The sequence below is a fragment of the Euprymna scolopes genome, chromosome 5, assembly GCF_053919585.1.
Source record: "Euprymna scolopes isolate OS-2025 chromosome 5, ASM5391958v1, whole genome shotgun sequence".
NCBI lineage: Eukaryota > Metazoa > Mollusca > Cephalopoda > Sepiida > Sepiolidae > Euprymna > Euprymna scolopes.
This window is the reverse complement of record NC_136486.1, coordinates 118,238,280-118,257,843: the sequence shown is the minus strand read 5'-3', so window position 1 is coordinate 118,257,843 and position 19,564 is coordinate 118,238,280. Positions and strand designations below refer to the sequence as shown.

The window sequence follows — 19,564 nt, the reverse complement described above, 5'->3', positions numbered from 1 at the left end:
ATATAACATGTGTTCATGTCCGCGCGTGTGTAACCAATGTTCGTTGCGGGACTGGTGTTGTAGAAAGAAAAGGAAATGTGTGTTCATCTCAAGTTCGGGTCATTATCGTTTGTTCGCGTGTGGGAAGAGAAAGGAGTAACGTAGTGAAAATGAGAATGATAGTCCAGCGTGTAGACAAAGAAGAGGATAGAAAGTTGACATCAGTTAGCAGTCAGCTACGCGAAGGTGTTCTCAGGGACCAGTAGTAGATAGAGAGAGAAAGAGTGAGAATGTGTACATACAGTCTGTTAGCTTTTTATACCACATAGTAGTAAGTGGACGTGAGGTACGTGCCTCCAAAAAGGGAGGTGACGATTCGTCGAACCTCTCAGCCCAAGAGCTGGTCCTAAAAGAAGGAGCCGCTTATTGCTCTTTCTTTTATACTCGTTTCCGGAGGTGTTTTGCGCATTTGTGGATTTCCTTTGAAAGAGGAAGTGACGTCGTCCATGTGTGCGTTCGTGTGCGCGTGTGTATGCAACAAGTAATATAGCTTGAAATGTGAATGTGTGTTTTTGTGCGAGACTAGAAAAGGCTCGCACAAGTTTGACAGATGGATTCCTGAGTTTGACAACCACACCTGAAGAAGGTCAGCGGTTATATCAACCGAAACGTTGTGAAAATAACACTTAAGACGAGAACAGTCGTCTAAAGAATCTAAATAATATGGCTTGTTTATGACTATTTCTACACTCAACCAAAAACGGTTCTTGCGGGGAATTGGTTGCCACTTCTTGCTGCAGTAAAAAACAAGTCAACACGATCTAGAGTGACGGTACTAGAGACGGTCACAAATCCTAAATCTGAAATAAAGATACTCTTCAATAACACAAACACACACACATTATATATATATATATATATATATATATATATATATATATATATATATATATATATATATATATATATATATGTAAAGGAAATATACTTTGCCGCTTAAAAAAACACACACACGCAAAATACATATAGGATTATCCCAATACTATAATATTAACTGGCTAACACACATCAGCGCACGTACGCATCAACATAGATTATGACTAAGAAATCTCTATATATGCTTATGTCTGTTAAATAAAGTCGAATTAAAGCATACAGTTTTTTTTAACATTTTGTATAGGAGTTAGTTCCACATAACAAAATAGAAAAATATGCAAGAGAATTCCCGGATAAAATCTTCACGCGAGACAAATTTTGTTCGACACCGTTTCACATAATAATAGTAATAATAATACTACGCACGCATTGCAGTGACGGATTTTTTTTTTTAATGAATGAAAGTGTTGATTTGCTTGATGTCGTTCTCTTTAGTTTTGTTGCGTGTTTATTCAAGGACGAAATAGACCGAATGCTTCCATCACTTCGATTATTATGTTGCCGAATTTTACATGATGAACTCACCTGCGCCGATGAGTTGAGAGAGAAAGAATAACGAAAAAAAAAAAAAAAAGTGTAAATAACAACAAAACAGACTGTGACGATGATCAGTCATCAATGATGATATTTAACGCATCCGAACCCCCTTCGGAAGGGCACACGTTAATGTGGAGACGTTAAGAAAACAAGGAGACGAAAGTGTCCACTCGAGGAGGTAGAAAATTACCTCTTTTATTTATTTCTACTGTTCTTCGATATTCGCCCCCCCCCCCCTTTTCTTTTCGAAACAATTTTCTGGTTCTAGCAGTAGCACTACTCAGGTGCAACTATGAAACACATATTTCCAGTTCAATTGGTTAGTATAAACATTTTTTAAATTATTATTTACGAATTCCCATTCATCTATTTAAGTATTTTGGTGCTTGCTTGTCATGATAGTCAACAGATCGATTATGTTTTTAAACCAAAACAACAGTACTTAATTGTCATGGCGAAAATAGTAATTTATCCAAAAATTACGAAAATTCATGGAGTAGAACAACCGCTATTGGGTTTTTAGTAAAAAAAAAAAAAAAAAAAAAAAAAAAAAAAAATACAAGTCTATATTGGTTAAAACAAAACGTCGGCTATTAAAGTGACGAAAAGGGAGATAAGTATGTCCCTTGTATTCGCAATCTTCAAGGTGTTCACATATAGGGAAAATGCCATTTCCCCCAATTTTCTGTAAAATTAATTTTAACTATAGTAGTTAACGGGGGGAAAGTGGACTAGAACAGCATTTTCTACGAGATTAATTTTTGGATACATTACTATTTTCGACATAAGTACTGTTGATTTTGCTTAAAACAACTTATATATTTGTTTTTAAATCGATCTGCTGACTTAACAAGCAGCGGTATTTTTTGTGCTTATGCATTTATGTTACCGTGCTATTTTTAAAAATAGTATTTTCAAGTAAAATTTAGTTTTACGATATCTTTTTATTAAATTGGTGAAAGTACAGAAGAATTATAAACATCCTCCCTCTCCATGTTAAGAATGGCGTTCTATTTCAGCACGGTTAAGTGCCGTTTTTTTTTCTTCTTTTTTTTTTAATCACTCTGATCTGCAAACCATTAAATTAAACGTATAAAACACGCATTTTTACGAGGTCGGCATTCTCGTACAGGTCTGCCAAACTGACACTTTATGGCGGCAATTAAAAGTAAAGAAAATACAGGACGAAGATGTCATATTCCAAAAATTATGTAATTTGATCAAGTAGTGTTTTGTTTTTCCTTTTAATAATAAAAAAAATCAAGTTCTACGACTAAGTGAGACGTTATCGAGAGTAATGAAATCTGATGAAATAAATAAGAGGGAAACAAATCGAAGTTTCGAAGTAAAAAAAAAATCAGCCTTGTGCTCAAATCGTTTAAAAATCGTAAATATTGATTTTTTTTTTGTTATTGTTAAAAAATAAACTACTTCCTTCCTCGATTTACGTAATTTTTGGAATATGACATCTTCATTTTGTAACAGTTACGTACATCATACAGACTTTCTGTATTTTCTTTACTTTTAATTGCTGCCATAAAGTGCCAATGTGAATAAGCACCGTTGTTTCTTCGAGAGTCTTTAAAAAAAATGTTAAATATATGGTTAAATTGTTTGGTTATCAAATTAAATTCGGTTCTTCTTCATTATTGTACCTATTTACTATGCCTCCCCACGGGACAGAGTTAGACACCAGGGTCGTTTTTTAACGTGGAGAAAAGGTACAAAAATAAAAATCGTCTCAGTCGTGAAGGATTTCTCCTCCACCGAAAGAGAACAAGAAAATGAAGTGCAGCAATAGCATCTGAAGAACAGATACTACACTATTCGAAAATTACAATGCAAGTGAAACCAATGGTACTGCCATGTCGCAGTAATGAAAAACAAAAAAACAAAAAAAACTACGAAAAACAATGCGGTAGAAAGTTAATTATTAATTAAAAGTTTACGAAGACAAGTACCTATTTACAATGCCTCCCCACAGAACAGAGTTAGACACCAGGGTAAATTTGTCTCGGTCGTGAAGGATTTCTCCTCCACTGAAAGACAACGAGAAATGGAAGTGCCGCAAAAAACTGCCGCATCTGAAGAACAGATACTACACTTTGATCTTCAGATATAATTTATTTCGTGAAAATGAACACTTTGATCTTGGCCAAAAGGCGAAGTAATTTTGCTAAATTGGTAAAAAATTTCCAAGTTTCAGAAAATATTTACCTCCCTTTTGTTATGTTTCGAACTCTTTGGTTTCTTTTTTACAAAACTCAATTTTCGCTCATTGTTTACGAAAATCATTTCCATTAATAATTAATTTTACACTTTATCGTTTTTCGTAATTTTTTAATTTTTTTACTGTGACATGAAAATTCAGTAGATACCATTGGTTTCACTTGAATTTCCATTTCGAATTTCACTACCAATAACGAAGGAAAATTCGAGTTATCTCCCTTGCTTTTTGTTATTTATAAAGAAAATAGGACCCAATCGGCGATTTTCGATTTATTCCATTATTCATTTCGAATTAAATTCATTCGTTATTTTTTCTGAATTATATATTTCTTCATTTAAGCATATTTTTTGATAAAATGTCAAATAAGTACCTAAAAGAAATTAATTTCGTTTATTTCATTATTTTATTATTATTATTATTATCAAATATCCCTTATCGCGTTTCTTTTTCACTTTTAATATTTCAGTAATTCTTTCAATGTATGCACAACATTTGTTTGTTTCTTATTGATAAAATTTTACCCTTTGTTCCACACTGTCAATGGGGAAAAATTAGAGATTGTAATTGTTGCCGTACGACGACGCTACGCCGTGTATAAGGGAGATAAAATGTAATTTTGTACCTAAGATGGCGGTAGAATGTGACGTCATTGTGTCGTCTGCATGTTACTACCGGTGTTAATGTAAAAAAAAAAAAAAAAAAAGAAAAGAAAAAAGAAAAAAAAAGCTCCCTAGTTTACAGTTTAAAACAATTTGCAGCACTAATTTATTTATTGCGGACTATTATTCTCATCTGTTTAGGTGTTGCTTCACGACGTTTCGGCCAACTATTCCTCTGGCCTTCGTCAGGTGGTAATCGCGACGGGATAGGAACTCCGAATCTCCTAACTGCATCTTCAGCAATTACTGTCTTCCATGGTTGTTGTCGTCTCACCACGTTTTGACCAAGTTAAGCCTCTGGTAAGTTTACTTGGTCGTGAAGCAACAACTAAGCAAATGAGGATAGTAGTCCACAATAAATAAATTAATAATACTCATTTCAATAATGAATTCTAATTAAATAATATATAATTTATAGCACTTCTGCGATTTATCCTTCCCAAGCAAATTTAAAAAGCCACCCTTAATATGGGGAGGGGTGGCCTTGTTAATTCTTAAGTTCTGCGGACAGAACATTCCTAAGATGGAAACAATTAAACTGCTAAACTGCACTAGTGCCCAATTCATTATTCGCTGATCTATTTAGTATTTTTTTGGTACTTATGCAGAGATGGTGCCGTGCCGAAATAATAATGTTATTATTTACAAACCCAGAGGGTGTTTTGCAACTATTCTATACTTTTACTTAACTATTCAACAAACAAGAGATACTGTAAAACTTGAATTCAACTTGAAAATATATATTTTTTAAATTGCACGGTAGCTTCTCTTGAATAAGTACCAATTTGTTTTTATATCAGTAAGAAATATAAATAATAAAAAAAACAAAACAAAACTCTAAAATCAGGTTTTTTATGTAGATTTATTTTGAGTAAAACAAACTATATTTTTTCTTTTTTTTCTTATAGCAAAATAAATTATAATAGATGTTTTTTTTTCCTTTACCTGAACTTGAAATGTTGCATATTAATTAAAAAATTAAAATTAGCATTACATATATAAATGTTTACGTTTGAAGGCTAAAAACGATTTTTTTTTTGTCTCTCTGACAAAAGGAGGGTGAACCACTGAACCTGTAAATTCACCCTTGTCTGTTCGTCTGTTTGCACCTTTCTAAATAACTACATCTTGGAATTTTTTGAAATTTTGCACAAACATTAAACATGATATGAGTAAAAAAGTAACAACGTTTTTTCCTGGAAAACTCTGGGTGCCTTTTATGTTAAAATGGCTAAAATCGGCACTTTTGTGCTTATTAAAAAAAAATTGATGCCTTGGATTTTTATGAAACTTTCTTAAAAGTTATAACTAACTGATTTCTATATAATTTTGTTTGTCTATACGTCGCGATAACTCTTGGGTGTGCCCCAGGGTCTCTTTTAGGGCTAGCAAAAGCACTCAATTTTTTGGACTATTTTACCATATTTGTCCAAAATTTTCTGTGTATGTCTATTTAGCAGTTTTGCATAGTGCTGAATTCAAATTTGAATATGTTAAGGCCTTGGGGACTTTTGGGCTAAATGGTGGGTGGGTGGAGGGGAAATGATGGACTTAGTCATTTCTTCTTTTTCATGGTGCAGAAATCAAATTTATATATGTTAAGCCCTAAAACTGTACTGTTTGTTCATTTTCACTAGCATTTGACGTCCCCTGGAGACTTTTGGGGCTAAATGGCGGGGGGGGGGGTGCAAATGCTGAACTTAGTCATTTTTTTTATACCTTGTCTACTGTGCAATCACAGGGGACCATGCATGCTTCACTTGTTTGTTTTTTTTAAATAAACAAATTTATTTGTTTTTATCAGATATATTTCGATGCTATACATCCTTATCAATGAAAGGTCTGTTTTTTTCTTTTCCTTGTCGCATAGTGGAATTCTGCAAGTGAGAGTATGTCCGTCCATGGGTTTTGGTAATGGTTTGATTTTTAATAATAATAATAAAAAAAAAACAGTCATCAGCAGGGGTATCGCGTTAGCCGTGCAAATTGAAATAGTAAAAAAATTTGTTTTTTCTTTACCTGCGCTTGAAGCGTTGCATATTAATTGAAAATAAGAATTGTGTATATAAATGGATATGTTTGGAAAGCTAAAAAAAAAATTATGTAAATTTTTACTCTCACGCCCGTCATAATTTACCCCCTTAAAAAATGAGAAGTTAAAATCTCCTCACCAAAAATAAAAAAAAAATGAGCAAGTAGAAGATCACCTAGAACTTTATATTAAAAATAAAGACCGGTTTCATTGTATTTTCTTGATTAATAACAGTAGAAGTACCGGAAGTTGCCGTAAAGCAAAAAGGGAAAATACAAGATGCCTTAAATAAGTTTCCAGACTTTTCTTGTACAGGCATTTAAAATTGTTGTAGACTCTTGCAAATTCAGTATGTTATTGCTATACATCTTATGAGGAGTGACCAATGTTTATGATTTCAGGTTCAAATGGACAGCTATAGCATGAATTGAAATACACCTTACTAAATTGTCACAGCTGGTGAATTTCAAAAATGCAATCTAGACAAATAAACTTGGAAAAATGCCAGAGAAACTTATAGAATGCTACAGACTACTTTTGGGCCATCTTGTATGAATCGAGCATCAGTTTTTGAGTGGCATACGAGATTCAAGGAAGGCAGGGAGTCTGAAGAATGATGAAAGGTGTGAAAGGAGTAAGGAAGTTAGAACACCAGAGTTGATTGGCCAAATAAAGAATTTCATGGATAAGGGCCGTCGTATGTCTATAGAGACAATAAGTGCATAGTTTGATGTCAGTGTGGGAACTGTATATACACATTTATTGTGAGGAACTGAAGATGCAGAAGATTTGCATGAAGTTTGTCCCAAGAGTGCTCAGAGAAGATCAGAAAGAAAAATGTCATGACAGGAAGGAGATGGTTGAGTTAATCAATTCAAATCTCGGAGTTCTTGATGCTCTGGTGACCTGTGATGAAAGCTGGATCTACTGCTATGACCCAGAAACCAAGAGACAGAGTTCCCAGTGGAAGCATGCTGGCTCTCCCAAATCCAAAAAGGCTAGACAGAGCAAATCCACCCAAAAATTTATGATGAATCCTTTTCTTTTTTTTGGACAGCACAGGCATGATCTACATGCACTGGGTTCCCACTGGACAGACAATAAATAAGATTATGTTGAGCTTTTTGAGAACTCAGTAAGGGATTCCGTTGGAAGAGGCCAGTACTCTTCAAATCGGGTCAGTGGCATTTCCACCAGGACAATGCACCAGTCCATATCTCCGTCTTTGTCACAGATTATTTGGCCAAGATGAGCATCAAGACAGTTCCTCACCCTTCTTATACTTCAGACATTGCTCCCTGTGACTTTTGGTTATTCCTTGAGATCAAGGATAACCTTAGAGACTGTCGTTATGAGACAATTAAGAGATGAAAGAGGCTGTGACAAGGGTCATTGGTGTACCCACGCAAGAGGACTTCCATGGGGCTTTCCAAAAGTTGTTGGAACGGTACAACAAGTGCATTGCAGCCGGAGGAGATTACTTCAAAGATGACTAGAGTTTTATACATGTACTATCAATAAAAGTGGCCATATGAAAAAAGTCTGAAAACTTCTTGAAGGCACTTTGTAAGTCAGTCTTTCATATACGCAAATAAAAATGAACGATATAATACTATGAAACTGCAATCACAATTATCTTTATACTCGATTATTATTTTTTAAAAACTTCAGCAGGTAATTTAAGAACATCAAAGTGTTTTTACTTTGGATGCAAATTTCTGTTGTAACTAATTGTAAAGAAGCATCAAAATATAAATATTTTAGAATTTAGCATGGGGGATCATTTTCTTATATAAATTTAACATAAAATAAGCAGACACTTCTTGGCCAGTTAGCATTTAATGCAAGCATGTAACCAATTATTATTATTATTTTTTTTTTTTTCAATTTTTTGGGCAGAAATTAGAATTTGTGCAAGATGTGGAAGGTGTGAGTTAACTAAGATTTATGTTTTTTGTTTTGTTTTGTGTTTTACAATAAAATAACATATGGAAACGATATTTAATGTCTTTTAGTGTACAATATATATAAAAAAAATAGTGTAGAACTATTTGTGTGTGGAAGGGGTAGTTTTTTATTTTACTTATCGAATTAAGTTTTCTTCTGCTGTCAACAAAAAATAAATTAAAACACAGCAATTAGTGATTGAGAAAGTTTCTTGTAATTATTAAAAAAAAACAAGCTTAGTTTTGGCACCATTGAATGTTACCATCCATTTTGTCCCCATTCCACTACAAACTGGATGTTTTCCTCCTGGTTTTCTGCCATTGCCTTGGATATGTGTTCATTAATTTTCCCCTCATGCCTGTTATAGAGTGTGCTGCCATCAGCAAATATATCCATCTTAGAGATAATTTTATCAGGGAGGTCATTTATGAATATTAGGAATAATACAGGTCCAAGGATTGACCCCTGAGGTACTCGCATTTACATCATATTGTTTTAACGTATGAACATTGAGGGCAACCTGGATTATTGCTGGAATCATTATCTATACATGTCAGCATGTAAGGAAGTATCATTAAATGGAGAATGTAAATTGTCTTGGAATTTTGTAGATTTTCTCATACTTTTTTTTTTCCATATTAACAAATGTATAGAAGTCAATGTTGGAATAGTCAATGTGCAAAGTGAATTGTTTACACAAAACTATTTTTAAGAGAATAATGCTTCAGTCATTGTGGCTGACTGGTTGTGTGACCTTGTACGTGGTCTTACACGACCTTGAACCTCTGATCGCGGCCCAGTTATGATCTGCACCCTGGTCGGTACAGTTATGATATGTCAACTGGGCAACCAGGTCTGCCAACCGTTAGTACATTGCGTCACCCAGTGAGTTCTTCGTTAAAGCGTTGGGGATTCTTCTCGGATGCTCGGTCCTCAAGGCCTGTTCTCCGTGGATCGTCTAGTTATTCTGGGTGTTCGTTGACGGATACGGTGTCACAAATGGCAAATAAAGAAATATACACATATAGGGATCAACGCACATCAGCAACAAAACTCCGGAGGTTGGTTAATATAATATATATTTCGGAAATTCATAAAAGAAGTATTTACAGCATATACATATAGTTGACAATTAATTCAAGCAAGCAGTTAGTTCTACAACTGAGCTTCTGTTGTTGAAATACCTGGTCGGTATCGCGGACTTTGCGTAATTCTCGTTAAGTGATCGACACGTTATAAGCGTTGAGTTATCAGGCAACAAGCGAGGGGGAGAGAGAGGAGAGGTGATTCTGCCGAGACGGAGCAACTCGACTTAGCTCTCTTTGACTCTGATCCCCAATCTCAGACCCGGACTCTCTGACTTAATCTCTGATTTTTCATTTCTTTTATGATACAATTATGGAATGATGACGACACCCATGTGCGTCATCGACCAATCAAATGGCTTGATTATAATTCGACGGGGCCTTTTCTCATTGGTTGATTATACTTCGACAGGGCCCTTTTTCATTGGTCCATTTCCAAAATTGGATTGACTCCTCCTTTAATTAACGCCCAACTTACACGTTGTATTATTTAACTCCTCCCTGGCTTACTAATGGAATTTTTCCATATCCAGGAAAATTATTTTTCCTTTGACTTAAAGTAAATCACGCGATTTTATTTGTTTTAAAATTATCTATTGATCTCATTTTTCGCTTTGATAATTCAAAGGAATTTTAGTTTATCTTTGAATTAAGTTCTGGTTGTCGGCCATTCCATTATATCAGACATTTTGTTTACGTCAAAAGACCAAGAATGCATTTGTCGCTTTGAACTTATCGGACAACACATTTTCCCATCCGAGCAAAAATATTTCATCACTTCAATTTTCGTTCGACCTGATTCACCAAATGACAATTCTCGATATGTCATAAAAATATGTATTATTGTTTTGAAATTTCGGACAATTTATTTTTTCCTATTCTTTGTTCTAAAACATAATGCTGAGTCACTGCGTGTGTTTCTCTCAGATCAAAAACGACCCGATTTTTCAACTGTCAAACTCACAGATCAAACTTGGCTCATAGTTTTGCCAATTGCGGGTGTGCAATCCCCAACCCTCCGGCTCCTGCACACCTATGATTTCGGCCATTTCAGATCAAACGCCTGTGTATTTTGGCTAAAATATTTTATGCATTCTTTTTCGCTTTTGAAGTTTAGAATGTGATTCAACTTTCCGCTACAAAGGCACTTTTGCCGCCGCCATCTCAATAACAGACTTAGCTCAGAATTTATTGACAAAAAAAAATTAATAATAATTTTTATTCCTTCAAAACCCGATCATCGTCCGGGAACAAAAAATTACTTTTAACCAAAAGAAACGTCACATCAACCCTACAGGTCTGATGTGGCCTCTCTTCAGTGTTACAGTTGCATATGATTGGAGGTGTTCAGTAAATCATTCTTGTATTCTGAAGAATGGCTAAAAATAATAGTAATAGAGGTTTGTACTGCAAATCAAACAGTAGGATAATCTTATTCTCCGAATATAAGCATGATGCAAGGTAGAATATATTTGAATTGGATGGGGCGCCTATTATTTAGGTTGTTAATCTGTGGTGATGTGATATAAGTAGTTGGAGGATCAAAGGAAATAATGACAGTTACAGGAAAATAAGTATACCTGTTAATATAACATGGTGATGCGAGTGGTGTTAGAGTATTTAATGTATATAGAGTGAAACCCTCTGCCACCTTCTGTATGAGAGTACATAATTTAGAGAAGTATTTTGTTTGCATTAAATGTAACAATTTCAGCATGAATAGAATGTGTGCATAGTTTTGTGGAACACAGTTACTAGTTGGTGATTCTCTTTTCTCCACCCTGCAACCTCTTTCTCACAAGAGACGTTGGGAGCCTGGCTCTGTCCTATCGTTATTTTCACAGTAGATGCTCGTCTGAGCTCCAGTCTATGGTTCTCGCCTGCTAAACATTCACAAAAAGTACTCAACTAGCTACAACCACTATCAACAATTTCCCCTACTCTCTATCTGTATAAATACAAATATGACACTATTGCGTCCCCGGGGAGAGTAACTTGGTTGAGGAACATCCTGGGAACGCAGCCAGCTCCCCAGGGGAATAAATGATAGTCAATGATATCCAAGCGATAGGCACATGTTGGAAACATCAACAAAAACATCTTGAGATGATGTCAGCTATAACTGGCTGGCATGGGTCGCTTCTTGTCTTCATTGCATCATTACAGCCATCTTCCCATCGTCGGCATTAATGGTATGCTGAAATTTAATGCTTATACAAAAATAGCGAACAAATGCATTTTTATAAAATTATAATTTTTTTCAGATTTAATAATGAGGAGCATATTTTTATAAAGACCAGTTGAAACCAGACGCATGCTATGCCGCGTCTGCCGCCTCTAGAATGCAAGCGTCAACTTTTTAAAACAATAGAATTATATTCAATTCTCTCGTTTTTCATCGTAAGAGAGAGAAGGGGAGTGAAAGAGAGAAAGAGAGAGGGGGACATTCATACATAACGTTTAAGCATTTTGTTTTTGTATCCATGAGTTCTTTTGGGTTTGACCTTTCAAATTCTAAGGTTTTATATCGTTTTGCCTTGGTTCAATATTATAAACAAACTGTCATTCTTGGCTTGAGTCATAGCAGAACATTTTCAAAAAAAACCAAACACCTGCTTAACACATCTGCACCTCACAAGTACAGACCAAGTTAGGCACAAGGTTTATTAATGTAGAAGTCCCTAGCTCCCTGAAAAGAGGCTACATCATTGTGCCACACAAGTTCCATGAATAAAGCTCCTTTGTTATACCTGCCTTCCTGTGGAACTCTGTTCCGGTAGCATGCTTTCCAGCTGATTACAACATGATTGTCTTTGTTCAGTATAGATAAGTTCTTGTTGAGCCGTCCCCTTGAATACCTCAATTTCTGTTCAATTCCTTTCACTAACGATTACTTTAAAAGTTTAATTCAATTATTATCATATCGGTTGGTTATTAACTGGAACCAAATTGTTATAAAAATTTAATTTTGTTTGGTGATATAATGAATATCAGTATATCCAGGTTCCTCCTCACAAGAATATGATTGGCTAGTTAAATAAATCCAGGTTCCTCCTCATAAGAATATGATTGGCTAGTTAAGTAAATCCAGGTTCCTCCTCACAAGAATATGATTGGCTAGTTAAATAAATCCAGGTTCCTCCTCATAAGAATATGATTGGCTAGTTAAGTAAATCCAGGTTCCTCCTCACAAGAATATGATTGGCTAGTTAAGTAAATACAGGTGACTTGGGAGCACCTATGAATTTAATACCCCCTTGACCTTTTCTCCTTCGGGGGAAGCTGGTTCAACCCACCTAAAGTGATTGCTGCACAACAGGCAAACAAACAAAACTACACTGTTGTCTCAGTAACCATCATACGCTCATTAACCCTTATCCTTGAGCGGCTTTTGGGCCTTAATAAGTGGTATCTCCCTTGTAAAAAAAATGGTAAGACCGAAATATTTGTTAAGTGTTCAGTTTGTTTTAAATGAAAACTGTATAAACAAGGGAAAACTCAAGATGCTTTTATTGATATCGTAGATCGAAGTTTTGTTTACGTTTCTGTTTTGGTTGTTTTTTAGTAGACCATATTTTTAGGGTTCTATTTTTTTAGGGATCTCTCTTTGGGAGACGCGGTTTTAGAGAAACGTTTTTACAGTTTTAGGCGACACACAAATGTGAGGGAGCGAGAGAAATGATAAACGCATGCAAAATAATAGATACGAAAGAACAAGTTAACGAGAGAGATTTAAAAGTAGAGATTTACATAGGACAACAATGTTTGTTCATCCTTGTAGAGAAAAAAAGATTCTTTAGCTGAGATAATAAAGTCAATAATTTAAGGACTGTAAATTATCTATGGGGCTGAAAACTTGTAATCAAAACTTCTCTACTCAATTATAAAAATTACATTTGAGTGAAAGTTATTAATCACAATTAATGTTCATTTGTTTTCATTAAAAAAATTATGACTATTAAAAAGGATGTTTATATATGTTTTCGATCAGCATGAATGTGCATGTGAGAATGTGATAGTGAAAACATTGCGAGTCATGTTAGCTTTAGAGTACATATGACTATGGTTGTATTCATTAGTTTAGAAATGAATTTAGCTTTATAGTCGGTGTTGATGCGAGAAGACGGAAACAAGTGGTGATTTACAAATCAATAAGTACATACATATATGTTTATATATACATATATTTATTCAATTGTATTAAGTATAAATGACTTACTTGTTTGTGATCATATCTATTATATTTCGGGGAAAAAATTCCCCTTTTCAAATGGTAGATGTGATAGCCACATTATATTTCGGGAAAAAATTCCCCTTTTCAACTGGTAGATGTGACAGTCACATCTACCTTTTGAAAAGGGGAATTTTTTCCTGAAATATAATAGATATGGTCACAAACAAGTAAGACATTTATACTTAATACAATTGGATAAATAATGTATATATAAATGTATATGTATGTACTTATTGATTTGTAAATCACCACTTGTTTTTGTCTTCTCTCATCAACACCGACTATATCTCATTCCTCGCATTGTGATAACCTTCTGAATTTAGCTTTGCCAAGCCGGACAGAGGGGCGAGAGAAGCTGATGTAACATAGATGTTAGCTTTTTACTTAATGATGTTAGAATGATGTTAGAGTTTTACTTAACTGTCTATTGAAGTAAATATGTGGCCTTACATGTGCTCGAGGTGGATCAAAAAGTCAAATTTGACAATTTTATAGATGTATAGAGATAGAAGAACGCAATCAAAGTCTCATTCTATATTAATAAACAAACTTTATTTGTCATTTTCGTTAGTAGAAACATATTAGTAGATTGAAGTGTTCTTGTGTAGAGATAGAATTAATATCATGCCGGCTGGTTGAAGAAGAGAACAGTTCAGTTCTGTTTACACATGTTTATAGCTAGTAGTTGCCGGAACAAAGGAAGCCGGTTAAAAGAGAAAGAAAAGGCAAAATCTTCAGTGTATTAATGTGTTGGCCTGCATGAGTGTGAGTTGTATGTTCTTTGGCATGATAAAGAATGTTCGTTTAAGTACAGCACGTGGAAATAAATGGTAGTTAGAAGAGATCCATTGTGCGCTGTTGGGCAGACCAATGAGAAAAAGGATTAATGGTTACAGATTTTGCCTTTTATATACTCTGTCACGTGATAGAGAGCTGGCTTATGATTGGACAAGCCAGGGAGAAAATGAATTTCAAATCTCGAAGTTGTGAGAAGTAGCTTCTACTTGTGATGTAGCAAGTGTCGGTTGCTACAGATGTTTCTGAATGGCTTAAAATATTTTTGTTTTTTTATTAATTCATACAAATGTGTACTCAAAGGCACACAAACGGTTTTGAGCACTTTCCCTTTGTGTTCTAAAGGATTAACTTCTGATACTACAGTTGCCCTTCGATTAAGTTCATATTAAGGGATTTCGGTAATCTCTTTCAAATGTAAAAGCATGTATTCTTACAAGTACGTGCGTCCTTTTTTTTTTTTTAAACCTATTCTTGAAATCGAAGAATGGGATTAAGAAAAGCATATGTTTTTACTTTCTCATACCCCACCTCATACTTTCTTTAACAGTACAATAAGAAATAAATGACAAAGTTATTGTCAGACAAATTATTTTTGATTATTAGTAGTTGTCATCTTGGATAGTGCTAAGATCCTAAGCTCAGTTTGTGGAAAGGAAATTTGGTGCAATTTAGTTTTTGTGCTAGTTGTAAGTATTGGGTACAGAAGATGTATAATAAAACAACTGTTGGGTTGATAGTTGATAACCAGTTTTATGAGTAATATATAACAGTGGAAACGGAGAATTCTGATATGGAGAAAGTATATTTGAATGGTGAAGCTATTGATGTTGTTTTGTTACCTTGGTGATACTAAATGGAGCAGAGGTAGGAACAGGTACTAGTGTTTGCAATGACTAGTAATGGATAGAGTAAGTACAAGTACATTCTGCCATTAATGGTCAGTAGTGTTACCATTGTTGACCAGACATGTGTAACAGAATGATGATGTATGGACTTAAAACCTGAGGACATGCATTACATGAAGAAAATTAATACGACGGATGTGTGATGTGAGTCTTTAAACCAAGCTTAAATCTGATGATCTCAGAGGAAGATTAAATCCAGATAGTATAGAGAAGTGTACAGAACGGGAGTCTTCTGTCATATGGCCATGTTGAAAAATGAGTGAGCTTATAAGTTAGCAGATTAAGAACAGTTTAGGTAACAAGTTCAGTTCTTAAGGGAAAACCAAAGAAAACTTAGAAGGAAGTGATAAACATGAACTTGCGATAAAAAAGTGATGAATAAACTTCTAGTATGAAATAGGTCGGTTACAAAGTCAATTTTTAAACGGCATCCAATGCATGACAGCATGAACATTAAACCAAATATGATGTGCAGCTAAAATGACACATGAAATAATGACGGATGATAGAAGATCCGTTGATTGGGCTGTCATGCATGAGTTTGAAAGAGCGACCTATAGATCTGCCGTGCATGAGTTTGAAAGAGCGACTTCTCCCCTCATGGGTTTGTCACACGTGAGTTTGAAAGAGCGACCCCCCCCCCGGGTCTGCTACGCGTGAATTTGAAAGAGCGACCCCCCCACTATGGGTCAGTCACGTGTGAGTTTGAAAGCACGCACCCCCCACCCCCAACTGTTTGGTAAGCGTGAGTTTTAAAAAGCATTCTTCATTGCTAAATGTATTTTATATTTTAGACATACCCACAAATTTCTTACAGTGACTCTTTCTTAAAAATATCCATTCTTCCATTGTTAAATGTCAATGTAATTAATTTGATCAATTCCTTTGTGAAGAATGAGAAAATTTGCCATTTGTCGCAGATTGAAATTCAATTAGTTTTATCTGATGTTGACACTTGGTGATTAATTTACGAAACGGACACAATTTAATCTTCACATATTTTGAACTGGTGAAAAACACAATCAGCTCCCACCCCTTTCTCTACATGCATAACGTTTTTAAAAATTTGATTAGAAACAGACATTATATTTTTGATGGATTTTATTAATTTTAGATCACTCTACATATATATATATATAAAATGGGTTAAGAAATTCCAACGAAAGAAAGATGTATATTTAAATAAGAGGGTAGTCACCAACAATGTGTATTTTTTAACATTATTTTATTATTCCGTGTCTTGGTTTTTCATTGAGAATTATGTTTGGATCATTATAATAATGTTTTTAAATCATTGAAATCGTTTTTAACGCGTTTCAGACGTTCTGTGAAGCGTGCTCTTCAGAAATTATTTTCAAAATGTGTTGGAGATATAAAAATAGCATTTTCTAGTTCATTTGAAGTGTTTCCAAGGGGTGGAAACGTGTAAGTGTCTACTATTCATTGGAAGGTTCAATTTTTATTACTATTTTATTGGACTGTGGCGAGTCGGCTGTGGTCACTCCTGTGTTGTGTTTCTCTCTCTCACTCTCTCCCGCTGCTTGTGTTTTTTTTATTTTCCTTTAGGGTAGGATGTGTGTGTGTGTGTGTGTGTGTGTGTGTGTGTGTGTGTGTGTGTGTGTGTGTGTGTATTTATTTATTTTTTATTGGTTTGAAAATGTGTGTACTGTTTTATAGTATTATGAGATTATTTGCTTCCCTAGGAAGGTGACTGTGATCCAAGGTCATTACTAATCTGTATGTATGAGGAGGGGGTGGGGAAGAACCAGCTCTTCTGAAATAAGAGTAGAGGTGCTTTCATTCTATTTTGATATTTATTTTTTAGATTCTTAGATTTTAGTATTTTGATTTTTCGTTTCAGTCTTTTTGGGTATTCTTTATATTATGTTTGTTTAGATAGAGGGGTGTATTTAAAAATATGTATAGGGGATTTCTTTTAATGTTTCTATTTATTTGTCTCCCCATGTGGGTATGGCCAGACACTAGCGAGAGTCTGTTTATCAGGTCGATTGCGCTTCATTTTGAAATAGCATTTTTATTGATTCATGATTGGATGGATGCAACTTGTTTAAAATATGTATAAGCATTTTGTCCATTTGTTAGTTTATTTGTATTCAACAGTAAGTGTCAAATAGCATTTTTTTCTTTGTTCAGTAATGTTGGAATATGAAATGACAATTTCATTGGTCTAACATGTTTAAGTTTGAAATATAATTCTCATCAGTACACCACACTTAAGTTGGAAATAGTATCTCCCTAGTATGCAAGGCTTAGGTTTGAAATTGCATTTTCTTTAGTCTGTAATGCTTGGATTTGAAATAGCATTTTCTTTGATATGTAAAGGGAACGTTGATGTTTGAGAGTGCTTCCGTTGTTTTATTTTTTTGTTTTTTTTTCTGGAGAGTTTTATACATGATTTAAATTTTATCAAAATAGGATATTTTTGAAATTTTAACACAGTTTCGACTTTAATAACTCCTTTAGGAAGGTATTCAGACATTCTGGAGCATTTTCGTTGTTTTCCCCAGAAAAATTCTATACCTATTTTTTTTTTTTTATATATAATTGTTTTTGTTTTATTATTTTACTAATTAGTCATCATTTATCAAGGTCTAAAATCACTTGAGGATAAGAATTAATAGCATGGATAGAGTGACCATTAAATTATGATCAATAATATGAGAGGATTGAAAATTTTTGCATACCATTTACTCAAAACAATTATCAACCCAAAAATCAGCAGGTTTTCCACTTTGTCAGAGATATCTTTCATGGAATGTTAAGACTAATGGACGAAATAAGACAAGCAAGAGTTATGAGACCGCAGATATCATTAATATTATTTGGATTCATTGGATTACTGTTCTCATCTTGAGTGTCATTTTCACAATGTTTCGGTTGATGTAACCTCCGAACTTCTTCAGGTGTATCTTGTCGAATTCGGGAATGTTTCTGTCAAACTCAGGAATTTGGATGGAATTTCGAGCAGGACCCTTTATTTTCTTCCCGGGGGTAGCATGCTCTTGTTCTGACAGCTATGACTGGATAGAGATCCTAAGTATTTCGCAATTGTATTTTTCGGTTGCCCACACTGAAGAGTGAACCATCAACCTTCAGGAGTATGTCACTCTTACAATTGATTTTTTCAAGTACTCAAACCACTGCACCACGGGTCCTCATCTCCAAAATTCAGAAACGGCAGATATCATTATCTAATGAAAATGGTATATATTTGAAGTTTTAAGGAGTTCTGCTCACGTAGACCCTTTAGGGATGCATAGAGATTCAGGACCACTTCATTGTCTTTTCTTGAAAATTTGACATTTTATATAGATTCCCATAATCTTTCTTTATATAGGGAATACATGCAGACATTGACATATATATATATATATATATAAAACTCAATATCTGTGTGCATGTGTTTGTGATATTTGTGTGTTCCCTATAGAAAGAAAGATTAGAGAATTTACATAAAATTTAAAAATTATTCTCATGTAAAATTTACTAGATAAGACAATGTACTTAGTCCTGGATTGCTAAGTGCACCCCTAAGGAGTCTATGAGGATATAGCCCCCTTAAGACATCAAGTATGTTCTATTTTTTTATGAAATTTAAATTATATATATTTAAAATTTTCTGGGAAAGAAAATGGAAGTAGTCCGAAATCTTGAAGTGCCCTCCTAACACAAAGTGGCTCTAGGGACTCAAATCTATTTTAAAGCTTCAAATGTATCTTATTTTGATGAAATTTATATAAACAAGCAGACAATGGAAGTGATTCTGAATCTGTTACACTATGTGTCTAATATCTATGTGACCCCCTCCCCATCTCTAATTATCTAATGGTGACAGAAGCTCCTTAAAACTTCAAATACCGATAGATACCAGATTTTTAATTAAATTTAAACCCTTTGTACAAAACGGTAATGCAGGGAGTTTTTTTTTTAAACATTTAACTATATTACTAGGGTGCAAACCGGAAGAAGAGAGGCAGTAAAAACAAAGTACCATAGTGTTATGAGCCTAGTGAAAAAGTAGATTATAAAGATCTGTATTCAATCTCAAACAATGTTGGGTCATCCGGCTAGTTTATATATAATATTGCCATATCTGGGCAGGAGCTGCTCGGAACACCCATCCTGCCTTGACAAACTTCAAAATCGGCTTCAAAACCTAGTGGATGATGCACTTTTGCTTCCTCGCAACAGAAGAGGTTGC

At 34.4% G+C, this 19,564-nt stretch overlaps 1 protein-coding gene across 2 annotated transcripts in view; it reads left to right on the top strand.

Annotated features, from left to right (window-relative positions):
- Positions 1-1,235: 1,235 nt before the first annotated feature.
- LOC145276965 (protein O-linked-mannose beta-1,2-N-acetylglucosaminyltransferase 1-like) overlaps positions 1,236-19,564 on the top strand; it is a 260,297-nt gene continuing 241,968 nt past the window's right edge. Inside the window, exon 1 of one of the 2 annotated variants that reach the window (XM_080128508.1) lies at positions 1,236-1,771. The gene's annotated coding sequence lies outside the window, so the exon portion shown is untranslated. The remainder of the gene's footprint in view (positions 1,772-19,564) is intronic. The other variant, XM_080128507.1, reaches the window with a different exon arrangement.